Below are 19,013 nucleotides of genomic sequence, written 5' to 3'. Positions count from 1 at the left end.
CCAGCTCTTGGCTAAAGAGAAGAAGTCTGATACTGGTTTTAAGAACATGAAAGATATGATCTCTAACATCCGGGGCTCTCTAGGAAAAGCCCAGAAAGGAGCTGCTGGCGCTGCCACTTGGAAAGTGAAGTTCTTAGAACTACACGCCCTCTTCACCACCCTGCAAGCAAAACATGACTAGGTCCAAGAGGAACTTCACCGTAAGAACACCAAGATGAGGACCCTTGGCCGAGCCATTGCCCATGCAAATGAGGTCATGTCAGGCTATGAGAGGCTTCTAAAAGAGAAACATCTTCGCTCTGATAAGAAGGCTGGTAACCTCTTGGCGGAGACCTCTGAGTTCTATTCTCAAGTGGTGAAGGTGGTGAAGAAGAGGTCAGCTGAAAATACCATTCGCCTTGCCCTGAGTGTGCTTGATGTTTCTGAAGAGTTCTTCGATGCTGCCAGACAAGTTAAGTTTGAGGAGGCTATTGAAGCTACTGGATATGTCTTTCAGTTGGATGCTCAGGGGCGAGTGACCAACCTTTTCATCTTATTTTCTGATCTAGACACTAGTATCTCAGCTATCCAGGAAGAATTTATGTCTGATGCCTCCTCATCTTCTGAAGAAGACACCGATGATGACATGCCTCCCGTTCATCTTCCTTTTTTTACCAGTTCCAGCTTCAGGTCAGTGTTCTCTTCAGCCTTCAACCATTCCAGCTAATCCAACCACACAGTCTGTTCTTGAAAGTAAAACAAGAGTTCTTGATGATGGTGCAACAGCAAGCACTGATGGTGAACCAAAGTTTGATTCTACCCCTGCTTCATAAGCCTTTCAGTTGATGATTCACATAAACAATTATTCTATGGGTCTGTAATATTGAGTTATGTAGCTCACATAGTATTTTACTTACTGAGCTCTGCAGCTCTTCTAGTTTATGCATGCATGATACTTATTTACTAAACTCTACAGCTCTTCTAGTTTATGCATACATTTATAGCATTTTATGTTATATGACGTATGTTACTATGCATACTCTACCCCTGGGTGCCCCCAAAGTTTATTTGGAACAACAATAGGTAACCCTCGTAGGCTAAACAGATAACGAGGCATAACCAGAATCTGATTAGGATGTCATGGAAGCCATTCAAGTTAATTGTAAGTAAGAGTTCGATCGCAATAGAGACATATGTCTTTGCGAAAGTAACTTGGTGCCATGAGCACGACACTATGTTTCATAACGGCATGTCCTATTTATTTAAAAAATGAATAGGTTATCATCTGAATAGCAGTGGGGGAGTCTTTCTCAGTGCCATCATGTCGATATAGTTCTAGGCCAATGATTGCATGCTAGGATCTGGATCCAACCCAAATCTTCCCAGCAACCCCTATGTTGGATGCACTACAACAGAAATGTCATTTAAAGTCACTCCATAAGTGATGTTAAAACTATACCACATCACTTTCGAAAGTGATGTAAATGGTGGCGACGTGAAAAGTCAAGGTTTTTAAAGTCACTTTTTCGGTGATGCCAACAAGTGATTTGGTAGGTCTTGTACATCATTTTTTTGGTGATATGGTAAAGATGCATCACTTTAGAAAGTGATAACCCAAAGTGACGTTATTCAAATATAGATCACTTTTTAGGTGATATTATAGTTGTTAGTTTTGACATCACTTTTGGAAGTGATGTGAGAATGGAACATAGACATCACTTAAGAAGTGATGTTTAAAACTAGTTAAACAACACCTAAAAAGTGATCTCACATATATTTTAAGTCACTCTAAAAGTGATGCCATAGTAACCAAAAAATTTAAAAAAAAAGAATTTTTACGTTTGCTAATAAAAACCATAATAAAGCCATTGGTTAGCAAATATAGAAGAAATATACCATTATATTGTCATTAGTACTAACTAGTACGCTTGAAACACCAAAATACTCATTTATTTAGAACAGTACATGGACAATGTTGAAATTTAATCATACACATTGTCAAAATACAAGCTAGCTAGCTTTAAAGACGTACAACGATATGGTATAACAAAACTAGAGCTTAACTAATCACGACGCCATATGTGCAATCATCAGGTTGCATGCTAGTCTCGTAGCTATGCCTTTTACTAATATCCGTGCTTGTTCAATATAAGCTAATTAGGCACATCCCAAACTTCTTCAAAAGTCTCCAAGACATAAATACTAACACCTGGATATGCAACAACAAGACAAAAATTTTGTGTAAGCATACGTACATGACGGTGGAATCTTATATATACAAGTCTCGCCAAACACACTAATCAGATATTACAAAATCAAGAATCATTAACGACTAGTCAACCTACATTACTACAAAATCTCATTGATCAAGCAACAATCTCATCCTTAAACCATTCAGCTACAACAATGAGAAAAACTAGATTAATGAGAAAGTTGAGACAACCTGAGAAAGAAAAAGTCGGTTCAGCTATTATTAATGGATGCCTAGAACAAATTCACACAAGGATATAGGTAGGGCAGCGCAGTTCCTCACTTGATATCAACAAGTCATATTTTAATTCGGTCAGACCTTTGGCTACATAAAAGAGAGGTAATTTGTCATAATTCATTTACCGAAGAAAGCTCGTCAATCCATCCTATTGAGCTCCGACGTATTATATCATGATAACCACCCTCAAACGTATGCAAAAATAAACAAACAAAGAGAAATAGTAATAATATATGCAAGAACACGAGAAAATGCACACTGTCAATTGGACCCAAGTCATGTACGATCTCCCAATTTGGCGTAAATCATGTACAAAGACAAGAAGTGCCTGTAATAGTAACCCAACTGAATGTACTTATTGTAGATTCCCAACAACAACCCAAGAAAGACCATATAATGGAAAAGAACACAATAACCTGGTTTTGAGACAGCCGGATACCATGACCTTCTTGACCTTGATTCTGATTGTCCATTAGGTATCTACATAAAGGTAAACAACCCAATTTCGTAGCACGTCTTATGGAAAAAATCAATTTCAGGAGCAAGGGGAACAAAGGAATAAGTATAAAACTCACTTCGTGCCCGTTTGTGGTGTATTCTTTTAGGCACGCTTCATGTAAGCTATTGTTTGTACGGAATGAAAGCACAAGACAAGTTTATAATCAACAATTTGACAAAAAAAAAAAGTATAAGAAGCACATACCAGATTGGTTTACATAACTGAAGAGTCTAAGACTCTTTCCCTTTCCCCTCCTCCTTTATCTGGGCTTGAATTGGGACCGGCATAAAGCTAGCGACAGCTCTAGAGGACACGTTTTTTTAAGTAACTCACAAGGACAAATTCCACCATTACAGAGAGTTGTAGCTGTTACTAGGACAATGTCAACGGGCCAATCATGTAAGTACACAGAATGTCAACTGATAAGTATGAATACTAACATATCCATTAGAATCAAGTGCCACCACATGCTCATCCCCAGCAAAGACACGCACAACATGAATATTCTAGCTTTTAAAGGACTGGATTGCGCGTGTGCGTGTGTGTTTTCATCAATTTCTGTCAGTCATACCCTGGACACCCCCATATTTACAATGTCACAATTTCAAACCAGTAACCCAAACGAGAAGTACAATGATGCTAAGATTACTACAATAATTTAAAATTATGTAAGATAGTAAGCATCTGAATCATGTATAGCGACATACCAAACACAGGTACCAACAGTGAGCCAAAAGAAGGTCTAAATGCATGGGCAGAAGAAACTTTCCAAAAAAATTTAATCTTAATTATATAATAAGAGGAAGTAGAAGGACTTACGGGGTTGTACACATCTTTACTTAGCCGGAAATTTACGAGAATGGAATTGATTAGCATAGAGAAGTAGTGCACAAGAAAAGACCAAAATCCCAAGCTGAAAGGACAAATGCAAGGATAAAATAGTGTGTTAAAGATCAAATGAGATGATATAACACAGTTTCAACATTAAAAGGTAACAAACTTACCAAAGATGTAGAAATCACATGATAGAAGGTCCCCTTCATACTCAGCATTTCAAGCAAACCGAATAATAAAATATTTATTTCCAAGTATAAATAGGTAAAATGAATGATAAAGCAATAAGGAAATAGATGCTACAACTTTATGCATTCAAATGTCAGCAACCACATTAAAAACACAGCAACCAGATTCACAGTCAGTTGCACTAGCCTTCTCTAATGGCCACATTCCCTGGGTTCTGAAATCGAGATGGGCGAGAGCTACTGCTGCACTCTCCTACTATAGGATATCGTATGCCTGGAGGGAAACCAACTTCAGTGCAGATGCTGCGGCAAAGCATGGAGCCACTTTAGACTAGGATAATTTTGTATGGAGCATGGAAAGACCACCTTTTGTCACAAGATTGGAAAACCAGGACCAGTTATACTTTAGATTTCCTTAGAGTGTAGCAAGATGCCCTTTTGTTCCTTATGTAGCAAGAAACTCTAATATGTAACTTTATATTTATCTTTATAATATATTTTTGTAGTATGTCACACTATATTAGTGCGCTTTTGAATTTAGTCACACGAAGTTCAAAATTTTGATTTTAGTCACAGTCCGTCAACAAGTCTGTCTCAAGGTGTTAGTCAACGTATTTGACTAAGTTTGACTGTACGTTGACCGTATATATATATATATTTATTTTTTTATTTTTTTATTTGTTTATTTTTTTTTAAGAAATGAACCAATCTAGCATCTCTTAGCACCACGCTCGAGGATAATTGAGCGTCCAAACCATGTATCATCAAACTAATCTAATCATCTCTCAACTTAAACCTTGAGGAATATCAACGGTTGAAAACACGAATCATCAACCTAATCAAAATCATCTCAAAACACGAAGCTCGAGGAATCGACAGTGGGAAACAAGTAACGCCTAACTAATCTAATCATCTTGAAAACAAATATGGAGGAATAACGACTGTTCAGAAAATTAATCAACCAACAAAACAGTATGTGTTGGTTTACGGTATCCAAACACTTTATTGTTTGTCTTTGTCATCGACTATCTTGTTGCTACCATTGATGGATCATGGGCGTAGCACCATCATGGTCCTAGCACCCACAAGAAGGATTGCTCATTGCTCGCTATTGACAAGTCCCAAAGCTATCTCCACCAATTGGATTTCATGAAATTAAGGCTATGCTACCGAAACTAATATAGACGATCAGAGACAAGAGCTTGTGTGTTGAGCCAAGAAATGCAATTCGATCAGTTCTTGTGTCACTAAGCTATTGCAAGAAGATGGGCTAAATTTATGGAATGGGTTGACTGGGAAGCTAGATCGGTACTGCAAGTTCTTTACTAAGTAATTCTAATGCCAATTTGTCAACAATTCAAAGGATCGAGTTCATAATCAAATCCAGATGAAGCTTTTGTTTGGTTAGTCATGTCCGCATCCAACTGGAAAAATACCTCTGAGTTGTGAGTCTTGATCAGTGGAAGGTCTTTGAGTTTGGGGCGTGCAAGCTCTCGTACTGGTGCCTCCAATTCAGATTATGAACAAACCAATTGTTTCTTCTCCAATTTTTTTTTTTATTATTATTATTTTTTTTCCAATTGAGTGAAATGAATAACCAACACTTACTGTTTTAGTCATTTCTTAGACTGTTGATATTCATTGAGATTCGAGTTGTGAGTAGTTGTTAGATTAGATTGATGATGCACATACAGTCAAACCTAGTCAAATACGTTGACTAACAGCTTGAGACAGATTTATTGACGGAGTGTGACTAAAATCAAAATTTTGAACTTCGTGTGACTAAATGATAAACGTAAAAATAATAGAACACTAATATTAATGTTAACAACACTAATACGTAATCCTACCGTTCTTACGTTTAAATCAATTCTTCTTACTCTCAAAACATAATCATGCAATATAATGAGTAAGGATTCGTCCACTCGTAACTCTCTAGACTTAAATAAATTCAACTAATCAAACCCAAAAGGAACAATGGTGAGAGTAATGATTTGATGTGAAATTTCTATACTACCATTCCCAACACAAGAACAATAATAAGAACAAGACATAATTAAATTAAACTGAAATTACAACTAATTTAGAACTAAGATTGTGAATAACTAATTATGAATTTAAGACAACTAAATCCAAATAAGAATTTAAGCAATAATCTAAATTTAAATGAAGAACTAATACTTTATTCTAAAAACTAAATATGATTCTAAACTAACTAATTGAATGAATGTAAAAAAAACTAGATCTAGATCTATCTTTTTCTAACCCTAAACTCCATTAACATTAGCTTCCTAACCTAACTCCCATTAACAAAGAGTCAAGCTTTTGTTTTTATACTTTCAGATCCAAAAATCGTGCATGGGCTTGGAGCCATGTTTTGGGCCGAAAAATCGGGCCCAAAACCCAATTTCTTTAGTCCAAAATGGGCTCTTCAGCTGTAGTTGGCTTCAATAGATGTTTCGTCCACTTCTGTTCTTCTGATTGGGCTAAGGCTTGGACCATTGGAAAGCTCTTTTCGAGCCGGTCGTTTTGACATAAGGTAGGCCCAATTCCGAGGTCTGAGTCCAAAGATATGGTCTTCGGAAGTTCTGCTGACTTTGTGCACTATTTCTGCCCGCGTGGACTTTGACTTTTCAGCTTTTGACCGGGCTTTACAAAGGCTTTGTCTTCTTGAAAATTGGCCTTTAATCACAGAACTCATTAGCAACCGACCTTTGCTCCTTTATCTAGCTAAAGTGGCACATTTCTGCACTTAATGGACTTTGAAACCTGAAATGCATAAAAACACGTAATCAATATTAACTCTTACTTATTATTCACATAATTGGTCTAAAAGTACGATTATTAAGGGATTAAAACTACAGTTTTGGGCTCTTATCAAACCACCCCCAAACAGCATTTTGCTTGTCCTCAAGCAAATATGAGAAATTAGAATAAGTGACCAAAAATGGAGTTCTATCTACTCTCGTTTCGCTGAGTGCGATTGCATTGACCATATGCAACAAGGCCTTAAACCACTAGGAATTTCCTAGTGGATGAGTTATAGCCTCGTGAGAGTTTTCCAGTGAAGGTACTCACAAACTTCATCTATACTACAACGACTAAGAAATAAAACTATTGTTTCCTTATTTATGTCTCAATTATCTATACATCTTACTATAAATGAATACAGAATAATCATGTCGAAACCTAAGCTAATATATGCATAATAATCAATCATCCATGAATAAACATATATACAATGAGTAATGCTATGAAATGTAGTAACAGGTCCGTTTCTGAAACTTTGGAATAGCGTCCTTAAGTAGGTTCTCACATAAAAGTCAAGACAAAAATCACTCTAATTTTTCCACTCAAGTTTTGCTACTCAAATTAATGCGGTGGGCATACTTTACCTTACAATCTCATGACACACAAAGGAAGCGAAGTTGATCAAACACATCTGCCACTTACTATCCCACTAACCTATTCCTAATTGAGCTAGAGGTCTTTATTAGGTGTTGCAGGGATTAGGAGATGGTTTAAGAAGGAAGGAAATGGATATTCAAAAAGAACAAGTCTGAGATAATAGAGTCTTCATATTATGTAACTAGAGAAAACCTTGTTATTTACTTTTGCTTCTACACTTTGTTTCCATCCTTAGCCATATTTTTTTTTTCTTTTTCTTTGGCTTTTGACATCTTTTATTCTATTTTTTGGGAGTTTTTATTTTATTTCTATTTTTATTTTTCTTTTCTTTGGATGGAAACTTCTTTTCTTTATTTTCTGAAGCAATTAACTAACTTTTGTTTACACGGGTTTTTCTCTTCTTCTTTCTTCCTTATTCTATTCTCAGACTTATCTAAATTAGGTAGGTTGAATTTTTTTATTTTGTTTTGTTTTGTAACAGGGTAAAGGATTTGCGGTTTATGAAAGGGCTAATGAAAGGCTTAGTGGGGTGACTAGCGGAAAATATACTTAAGTCGGAATTTCTAGCTATATCGATCCAAAAAGGGCCTAAATTCTCTCTTAGGACATGGTATAGTGGTCAAGCAAGTGGACGTGTGATTTCTCTATTCGGAATATACTTCTCCCTTGTGTCATTTCTCAAATGTTTCACTCATATAAGGCTTTAGGCTATATTCTCACAGGATTTGTAGAATAAGTACTCTAGCCTAGATTTTTAAACTTTGCCTAACAACCATAGATACTCATGTAATATATTTATAGATAGATGCAAATATTATTACCTACATATTAACCTAAGTTTCTAAAAATTATTCTAATGCAAAAGCTACGTGAGACTTCTAGATTATTAAGAGCATAGAGAAAGAAACAATACCAATATTCCTAAGTGTATAGCATAAACTTTTTATTTTTATTTTTATTTTTATTTTTTTTAAGACAAATAATACGTAATATACAACCTAATATGTGCTTAACATTTACATCGTGTTTCTATACCACCCCCAAACAATTTGGGAGAAGGGGGTTCATGAAACAATTCAATAGCACAATTAAATTATGTAACTAATTAATTTTTATAATTTTTAATATTTTATAAATAAAAGTGCGTAATTTACATCTAAAAAGTGTCTAATTTTTGCAAATGTTTCTATCCCACCTCCAAACAATCGAACGCTTTGTCCTCAAAGTGTAAAGAGATAAGGAAAGAATTTACCATAGAAACGTGGCAAAAATTGGCGGTACCTGTAACATAAATATTGTAAAGATGATATGATAATATGAAGCACAATTAAACTGGTACGTACTAACTAACACAAACTCTACTGAAGTAAACATGACAGGCTTAGGGTGGCAACATGATTTAAAATGAATACCAAAATGCGCCACCCCCAAACAAAATTGGAAAACTCTTGTTAAGTTTGAAATTTTTGTTTGGCCTACACTCCAGAAAGTTGGTATTGTACGAAAACTTGGGTATTTTAAAGTCAAATTCCCTAGACTTACTAATATATATGTATTAAAATGCAGTTTAACATATATCAACAATCGAAAAAGTTGTGGGTCTTTCCACAAATAATTAACATGGAATGCACTATCAAACAGAATTAAGCACCAAGATTTCCTATGACGTAGCTTAGTGGAATGAGAGCAAAGCCTTATAGATCTAAAACCTAATCGAAAGCATACAGTTTCTTCTTTGTCTCCCTCTGAAGGGGATGCCAAGTAAATGAACGTGAGAAAATTGATGGTTGTGGAAGATACGTAGGATGTGGATAATTTTGAGAAGGAAAAAAATGGAAAAAATGAAAAAATGTCAGGTGGCTTGTCCTTGGGTGTTACTTCTTCACCAGTTGGTTTTAGATAGTTATGAAGCATAGGAGAAATGCCAAGGTCAAGTACAAACTCAATGGTTCTTTGAAAAGGTAGAGGGCGAGGAACATTCGTGATGGAAGGTGAATGAGTGACATGAGGATGTGAGGTGGGTGAATGGTGTTCAACTAGTGTTCTTAAGTCTATATCATCAGAGGCTTTGAGATATGCAAGACATTCCTCCATAGGTGGGTAAGAAGAATCACTGGGATAGAGGGCAAAAAATTCTTCTTCCGTCATGGCGTCAAGAGATGAATGGATGTCAATAGGAGAGAACTCGCGAGGCGGCAAAGAAGGATTGCAAAAGAGTCGAAGGAAATCCTCCTTGATGTTATCTACGTCTAGGGAGTAGAAATTGTGATCCTTGTCTTCTTCCATAAGAGGGGTATCTACTAGTGTGGGGACTAAAGTGTCAGCTGCACTAATGTGAGGTAAAAAACTCTCAATGTACTTCACTTCCCCTTCTACGGGCAAACCTAGTTGTCCCTATTTTTGTCTAAATATGTTAACTTCTACAGAAAAGATTTCCAAAAGAAAGAGTCATTGAGCCATCCCGACAATTGATTTGGGCATTGGCGGGTTGCCAAGAAAGGGCGCCCTAAGATGATGGGAATGGAATCATGAGCAACTTCGTGTCAAGAATAACAAAGTCTATTTGGATAGTAAAAATCCTGAACTTTAACGAGAATATTTTCAACTACACCCTTGGGATACTTAATAAAACGATCGGCTAACTGCAAAGTCATTTTGGTTGGTTGAAGTTTTGTTAGACCTAGTTGTTTATATAAATAAAAAGGGAGTAAGTTAACACTCGCCCCCAGGTCTAATAAAGCAGTTGTTATTAAGGTATCACCTAAGGTGCATTGTACAGTAGGACGACCAGGGTCCTTGTACTTAACAATTCCGTTATGTTCAGAGAAAGAGGGATATTGTTCAATTAAGAATGCTTCGTAGGGTATGTTGGTTTTCCTCTTCTTGGTGCACAACTCTTTTAGAAGCTTAGCGTGTCCAGGTAGACTTTTTATAGCTTCTAGAAAAGGTAGGTTTATAGTCAAATTTTTAAACACTTCCTTAATCTTATCAAAATTCTCGTCCTTTTTAAACACAACTAGTCTTTGGGGATATGGTGCTTTATCGCTATTTTTAGCAAAAGGGATAAAAGTATTATTAGTCTTTGCTTTATCTCTATCCGTTTTCCATCTAGGTATCCATATTGGAACCTCTACAGGTGTAGGGTCTTCACTTTCTATTATTGGGTCTTGTAATGTTTGCCCTTTTGGTTGTGGTTTAACTGGTACTTCTACAATTGTAGGGTCTTCAGTTTCTATTATAGTATTTGGTATGGTATCATTTTTAGTTTGCGGGTAATCTTTAGGCATAGTCACTTGGTTATCAACTACTCGCTCTGAACGAAGGGTAGTGATTGTCTGTAGGTCCCCTTGGTTTATATTACCATTACATTGAATACTTTTTATTTCGAAGGCGGTGTTTGTTGACTTAGGATTAGGCACTGCTTGACTTGGAAACACGCCAGTTTGGTTATTATTTTGGTTAGAAGACATGTCAATAACCTTTTGGCACAAAGACTGAATCATTTGCATCGTTTGTTTCATCATATTAGAGTTTTGATCATGCTGATCTTTCATCAAGTTGGAGTTTTGTTGCATAATTTGATTTTGTTTCTCCAACAATGTAACTAATACTTTGTCTGTAGATGGTTGTATTGGAATTAAAGCTTGTTGAGCGTTCATGTCTTGATGTTGATAGTTCTGGGTTATGGGTACTAAACCTCTATTCTGGTCACCTAAGTTCCCTTGTCTTTGATGTTGAATTAACTGGTTGAAGTGTGATGGTTGTGGTGGTGTTTGTGCATAGACAAGAGGACAATAGAAGTCGGAATGCTCAAGACTACAACAGACATTACAACGAGTTGAGTTAATGTTCATGACTGGAGTGGGTTGTTATTGAACAGAGATGGCATCTACCTTTTTAGTGAGGGCATCGATAAGAGTTTTAAGCTCGGGATCATGTTTAACCTCAAGAGAAGAAGCAGAGGAGCGGGAAGAATCGTTACCTCCCCAATTGTTGTTCTTCTTAGATTGATCTTCTAAGAATTTATGAGCCTCCAAGGCTCCTTTACTAAGAAAACTACCCCCAGTCATGATATCTAGAACCTCCTTATGATAATGTGAAAGCCCCTTGAAGAAAGCACGAACAAGCGTGTCTTTCGCAAGATTATGACGCGGGCATTCAATGAGAAGATCAGTGAAACAATTCCAGGCCTCTGAAAAGGATTCATGAGGATTCTGGCTGAAGAAATGAATCTTGTGAAGCATTTCATTTGTCTTTAGTGGTGGGTAAAATTGTTCCATGAACAATTGAACAAGTTGAGCCCATGAGTCCACAGAGTTTGGCGTTTTGGCAGTTAACCAAGACGCCGCCTTGTCGGCTAGGGTGAAAGGAAACACCCTAAGTTTAACTTGATCTGGACTTACGCTAGGATGATGGAATGTAGTGAGAACTTGGTCTATCCTACGATAAACGGTAAAGGCTTCTCGTGGTCTAAACCATGAAAACCGGTAACAAGTTAAACCACTAGGTCCGCAAGAACGATGCACCCACTTAGGGCCATCGTTTAGGGCTTTATAAAAATCAGAGAGAGGAGTCTCTTGTTGTTCTTTAGCCATTGATGCAAGTGTAGTGTGTGAAATTCTAGATAGGCGTGTTGTATTTATTTCTACGAAAAACAAGCCCGATTATACTAAAATTAAAACTCCTCGTAAGAGGCGAGGAGTGGAAGAAGGAGTACCTGAATGCCTCCCTTTACTCACAGCGTTTGAATAGCGTCTTTGTATGCACTTAATCTCAGTGTATTTAACAAGTTAGAAACACTGAATAACTTGAAGAAATAGAAATTTGAACTAACCCGTGAAAATTGGAACATTCGCTCGCTGAATTTTCCTTCGGTGGCGCTGGTGCGCTTCTCCTTGAAGCAGTGCGCCTCAGGGTTTTGTGAATGTCCAATGTTTGAGCGCGGGTCGCGCTCAGCTTCCAGTGTTTTGAGCGCAGGTGCGCTTGCTTAGGGCGCGGGTCGCGATCAGGAATTTCAGATGTCTAGTGTTTGAGCGCGGGTCGCGCTCGGTTTGGGTGCGGGTCGCGCTTCAGGGTGTTCGAGTTTTAGGCCTTTTATTGTACTCTAAAAAATTTGAAATTTTTACAGTAATTTGATAAGACGTCTATCAAGTAGCCTGTAAAATTTCAGATCAATCGGACCTATGAAAGTCCCTCTACTGCCCTGCAAAGTTTGCGAAACAGTTTTCGGACACAATACAAACAACCGAATGGTTATCCCATCAAAACAAAGCCAAAAATTTCCAAATTTTTACTGGAGACTTCTGACAGATCCTACTTGTTTCTGTAAAACTTTTAGAGCAATTGAAGTTCTACAACCTCTCCTTATCGGCTGGTGTTCCAGATATTAAGTGTTTGCAACACTGCCGAAACACACTGGAAACACTCTACTATTTAGGAGGTCAAAACAAATAAAAAATTCGTCAAAGTTTTACAACAAACTCCTGACTTAGGATAGATACTCCTGGAAAAACTATAGAATTTTTAGAACTCCCTAAGTAACCTTACTTGTCTGTTTTTCAAGAACATACGGTGTGAAAACTGAAATGCAACACTGTAAAGATCGTATTTGTTTCACAAGGTAAACCAATTTTGAAAAATCTGAAAATATTCCAGTAAATCAACAACACATTAAATATTATGTATGCAAATTTTTAGAATTTTCGAAAATTGAGAAATACCTTCACCGCAGTGTTTTTCTTTGTGAATCCGTAGCCCCTATGCCTAAAACAATGAACAGTTCCGAAAATTCAAGAAATAAGAATGAAAAATTAAAAGGGTGGGTGGGTAGAGAATGGGGGATTGCCCCTTGGATTCAAGCAATTGAATTCTTGTCATGAACGAGATTAAGATGGCAGCGGCGCCATTTGATAAACGTAAAAATAATAGAACACTAATATTAATGTTAACAACACTAATACGTAATCCTACCGTTCTTACGTTTAAATCAATTCTTCTTACTCTCAAAACATAATCATGCAATATAATGAGTAAGGATTCGTCCACTCTTAACTCTCTAGACTTAAATAAATTCAACTAATCAAACCCAAAAGGAACAATGGTGAGAGTAATGATTTGATGTGAAATTTCTATACTACCATTCCCAACACAAGAACAATAATAAGAACAAGACATAATTAAATTAAACTGAAATTACAACTAATTTAGAACTAAGATTGTGAATAACTAATTATGAATTTAAGACAACTAAATCCAAATAAGAATTTAAGCAATAATCTAAATTGAAATGAAGAACTAGTACTTTATTCTAAAAACTAAATATGATTCTAAACTAACTAATTGAATGAATGTAAAAAAACTAGATCTAGATCTAAAAACTAATCTAGATCTATCTTTTTCTAACCCTAAACTCCATTAACATTAGCTTCCTAACCTAACTCCCATTAACAAAGAGTCAAGCTTTTGTTTTTATACTTTCAGATCCAAAAATCGTGCATGAGCTTGGAGCCATGTTTTTGGCCGAAAAATCGGGCCCAAAACCCAATTTCTTTAGTCCAAAATGGGCTCTTCAGCTGTAGTTGGCTTCAATAGATGTTTCGTCTACTTCTGTTCTTCTGATTGGGCTAAGGCTTGGACCATTGGAAAGCTCTTTTCGAGCCGGTCGTTTTGACATAAGGTAGGCCCAATTCCGAGGTCTGAGTCCAAAGATATGGTCTTCGGAAGTTCTGCTAACTTTGTGCACTGTTTCTGCCCGTGTGGACTTTGACTTTTCAGCTTTTGACCGGGCTTTACAAAGGCTTTGTCTTCTTGAAAATTGGCCTTTAATCACAGAACTCATTAGCAACCGACCTTTGCTCCTTTATCTCGCTAAAGTGGCACATTTTTGCACATAATGGACTTTGAAGCCTGAAATGCATAAAAACACGTAATCAATATTAACTCTTACTTATTATTCACATAATTGGTCTAAAAGTACGATTGTTAAAGGGTTAAAACTACAGTTTTGGGCTCTTATCACTAAACTCAAAAGGGCACTAATATAGTGTGACGTACTACAAAAAGACCCTATATTCACATTTGATTGCAAAAAAAAAAAAAACATTAAAAACAGCTTCTAAAAATCATTACATCAGTAGGTCCAGTAAAAAAGTTGAGTCTTAATGACTACACTATTTGAAAATAATCCTTCATTTGCTTCATATATTTGTCTTTTAAATTTGCTTAAGATATTCGTATTTTACCTAAAAAAAAGTAATTTTCAAGTACCAACTCTACTGTTTCACAATATAGAATTAGATGATTCTAGTTGTGGTTTGTTCCTGTCTTAAGGGTGTTGTCATGTGTGCATTTTCCCGAAAGTTAACTAGCAATCGTTTTATTAAATACTAGGGTGCTCTATCTATAAGATCAGCTTTTGGAGAAAATAGTTCTTAACTAGAACTAGGCATTTGGATTCAGCAAGGTCGGGCTTTTTCGGTAGGCTAAGCGCCAAGACTTAAGGGGAATATACTGCGTGTGTGTTCAAATTTGAAGTGTTGTGGCTGTGTATATTCCCATGTCCGTGTATATTTTGTGCCTTTCAATCAGCTTGGGCTTCTAGGTTATATGGTTCTCAATATTTTAACATTGACAAAAAAAACTATAAATTCATTATCGACAAGGTGTTCAGCTACACAACTTGTAGAAATCAATGTCTGATAGAATGGATTGACTTCTGAAGAAATTTTAGAAAAAAACAAAATCAATCGAAGGATACTTGTAGATCATATGTACCTGAAACAGAAGAAACTAACAAGACCACAAGCAAACTCCTACTGCCCTTGAACTGCTATTATAATAAAATGGCACCCAATCACTAACTATGGGTGCAAATAGCATTAAAAGATCGAATTCTGAAAACCAGACAGTTACCAAAATAAGCTAAAAGTCTAAGGGGCTATTTGTTTTTTTGGGTTAAGTTATAAGAGGGTCTTATAAGATGGTCTTATAAAGTGGTTTGTTTTTTATTTTAAGTTCCTCTTATAAACACTTGTAAAAATGTAAAAAACAAATACATGACATCTTATAGATGGTTATTTGACAAATATAACCCTACTTTACATCACATTTAACGTGAATAAATTAATTTGAAACAAACTTATATTTTGATTTTCGGTTTCAAATCAATTTTGATAATTAGAATATCGATTTTAAGAAACTATCTTAATTGGCGGTAGTGGTGGTAGTAGTGGAGGTGATGATATTAGTTTTAATAGCACGGTGGTGGTGGTGGTGGTGGTAGTGGAGGTGGTGGTGGTTTTAATAGCACGGTGGTGGTGGTGGTGGTAGTGGAAGTGGTGGTGATTTTAATAACATGGTGGTGGTGGTGGTGATAGTCTTAATAGTACTGTGGTAGTGGTAGTGGTAGTGATGATGGTGGTGGTGGTGGTGGTGGTGGTGGTGGTGGTGGTGGTGGTAGTGGTGGTGGTGGTAGCCGGTGGTGGCTAGGGCAATGGAGTTATTTGGAGAATAAGATAATGAAAAGGGAAGAAGAGAAAAATGAGGCTAGGGATATATGGACGGGGGTGTTTGAGTCATTTTTCAAGTTATAAGACTTATAGAATTTAAGTAGATCCAATTTTGGTACTTATAGAATTGGAGTCTCTTATAAGACATTTCAAGTAGAATGCCTCTTATAAGAGGCAAAAAACAAACCAAAAAAATGTCCAAAATCACTGGGCCACATCTTATATGAGGTTATAAGAGGTTATAAGAGGTTATAAGACCTCAAGGTCTTATAAGAGGCAAAAACAAATGGCCCCTAAATAGAAAAGAGCAACGAGATAAATTTCTACCTTCTTCAACAGAGACTGTAATGGGACCAGATGTTCCACCCACAAACCTTACATACACATATCTGTCCTCATATGGTGACATGAAAACATTCCATTGCCTTTTTTTTATATACTTTTCCATTCCTCCTTTGCACATTCGCATATTCCTGAAAAAACATACAGACATACTTGATTATTGACCAATCACTACCACAAAGCTAAATCTAGTTTATTTAAGCCAAAAAAAATAAGGAAATTATACATGACCAGAACTAAAAAGGTGCATATACAGAATGGAGTTTCAAAAAACGATAACTTAGATAATTCTTCAACACTAAAATAGACAAATTAATTGAAATCTCCGTTAAATGAAATAGGGAGAACCGATTGAGAAGCTTATCAAATTGAAATTCCACCGTTGAGTTGTACTCACTAAACTAACCTTCCATAAAATTCTGCAACAAACAACCGAATGAAATGAGAAAGGGAGAGAAGTGAATTTTCAGGAAAAAAAACGACATTTTCTAATCTAAGGTGATGGAAGAAACGAAAATTGAAGAACACGAATCGAAAGTAACCTTACCTGGTTCATCGACAATTGCTCGCCCCTCACTTACAAATTAAAGATAACAATAAAATGAAAATGGAGAAGATCAGAGGAGGAAACCCGGAAAAGAAGATGTTTACAGAAGTTAGGGTTCTTAAGAGAGAGGTTTTTCTCTTGATAACGAAAAAAAGAGGTGAACTTAAATTAGAATTTGGCTAACAATTGTTGCCCGAAAAATAGAAGGGGGAAAGATGTGAGCGTGGACAAATTTTTCTTGCTTTTTATTTTTCCCTTCTTTTTTACTTTTCTTTTAATTTGGTTTGCCTATTTCTCTCCTTTCTTTTCTCACGGATAAAGTGTTACCATAATAGTTACCATATAATTAAATATTAATTCAGGGATTTTTGTAACGATTGTGGTCGATATGTGTGTTACAGTAACAATTATTTCCGTTACTTATGGAAAATCTACCCTGTTACAAAATAGTTGTTCTAGTGTAGTGTCTAATTTTCGTTTAAGGGCTAGTCGAGCAAACTAGCGCTGTTTAATTTCTATTTAACCTAATCTTTCGATTCTAACTAGGGAAACCAAAATATATTCAGTAGAAATATATCACCATTTTTTATTTTTTATTTTTTGTTTAAGAGCGGCTAGTCTAGCAAACCAAGCGTGCCCCTGTTTCATTTATATTTAACCTAATTTTTTTGATAGTCTTTTTATAACTAATTAACTTAATTAAGATGATGTATATTAATAATAACAATTCTGGAAGTCATATTATAAGTGATTTCAAAAACTTGGCAAATTCACTTTTAAATTGATGTTAAATACATAGATATCATATCACTTTATAAGTGACACGGTGAATGACAACACTTTTAAAGTGATGTTGAATACATAGATATTACATTATTTTATAAGTGACACAGCAAGTGATGTAAAAAATTATTACTACATCACTATCACGACATCACTTATTAAAATGATGTTGTAAAACTCTACTACATCAACTTTTGAAATAAGTGATGTTAAAAAAAAATTGTGACAATTATTACATCACATGCTGAGAAAAGTGATGTCATAGTTTTCATATGACATCACTTTGCTAAAAGTGATGTAAAATTAGTGATGTCATATGTCATATTTGTTGTAGTGATGTATTGAGAGCTCTAGGAACTGGCATACAGTTCAGGCTCTCAAGAACACTATCACTTGTTCCAAGTCAAATTGGCGTACAGTTTATTGAACAGTTAATGTGGTCTTATTCCCTAAAGGCTTAACCCATCGAGGATAATCACAGTTTGAAAGAACTGGTGTATAGTTCCAACTGGTTGGGGATATGAAAGGAATTGGCATACAATTCAACTTTCTCATACTCAGTATCACTTGTTCTAAAGCAAATTGGCATACAATATTCTTGAACAAATAGTGAGAAGATAATTCCCTAAAGGCTTAGTCCAGTGTGGATCATAAATAAAGACTAATGCAAGGAAGAAATTCGATGGTAATGTGGAGAACTTTATTGATGACATGGAGAGGAGTAAACAATGCATAAAGAAACATATAATAACAATTTACTGATAGTACTTGCAAAGGTGCTGTTCTTTTCATGGTTTGACAGGAACGTCTCCTTCAACAGTGCGTAGGTAGTAAAAACTAGTTCGACAAACCTTGTCAATGATGTATGGTCCTTTCCAGTTGGGCCCAAGCTTGTCGTTGGGCTCTAGGATCTCGCACAGAACTTGATCCCCAGATTTGAAAGATTGAATCCAGACTCTCTTGTCGTATGACCTTTTCAGAATCTGCTGATTGGCAGATAAGCGCAGTGCGACACCTTCTCCTTTTTCATCTAAGAGATCTATTCCTCTGCATAATAATTCCTTATTGTCTAGGCTGTGCACAATATCAAATTTCTGAGTGGGAGCAACCAGTTCAGTAGGTATGACAGCTTCAGTTCCGTAGGTCAGTGAAAATGGGGATTCCCCAGTTGACCGTCTGGGTGTAGTTCGGTATACCCATAGGATCTTAGGTAGTTCCTCAACCCATAAACCTTTGGCATCATCTAGTTTATACTTTATGTTATCCAAAATAACCCTATTAGAGGTTTCAGCCTGGCCGTTGCCTTGCGGATACCTTAGAGTTGAAAACAGATGGATAATGTGAAACTCTTCACAGAGTTCAGCGACCAATCCCTAGTGAACTGTTGCCCATTATCTGAGATGATAACTTTAGGTATGCCAAACCTGCAGACAATGCT

General features: G+C 36.2%; 1 long non-coding RNA gene across 1 annotated transcript; it reads right to left on the bottom strand.

Moving 5' to 3' along the window:
* Positions 1-1,904: 1,904 nt before the first annotated feature.
* LOC147514996 (uncharacterized) lies at positions 1,905-17,030 on the bottom strand. The gene is made up of 8 exons (XR_015209768.1): positions 16,788-17,030; positions 16,231-16,376; positions 15,170-15,224; positions 3,786-3,879; positions 3,171-3,338; positions 3,043-3,088; positions 2,884-2,947; positions 1,905-2,188 (listed from the first exon to the last, which is right to left on the bottom strand). It is a non-coding gene; the product is annotated as an uncharacterized LOC147514996 (long non-coding RNA).
* Positions 17,031-19,013: the final 1,983 nt, after the last annotated feature.

The sequence above is a fragment of the Coptis chinensis genome, chromosome 2, assembly GCF_015680905.1.
Source record: "Coptis chinensis isolate HL-2020 chromosome 2, ASM1568090v1, whole genome shotgun sequence".
In the NCBI taxonomy this organism is placed as follows: Eukaryota; Viridiplantae; Streptophyta; class Magnoliopsida; order Ranunculales; family Ranunculaceae; genus Coptis; species Coptis chinensis.
The sequence above is the reverse complement of the archived record's forward strand: the minus strand, read 5'-3'. Positions and strand labels throughout refer to the sequence as shown.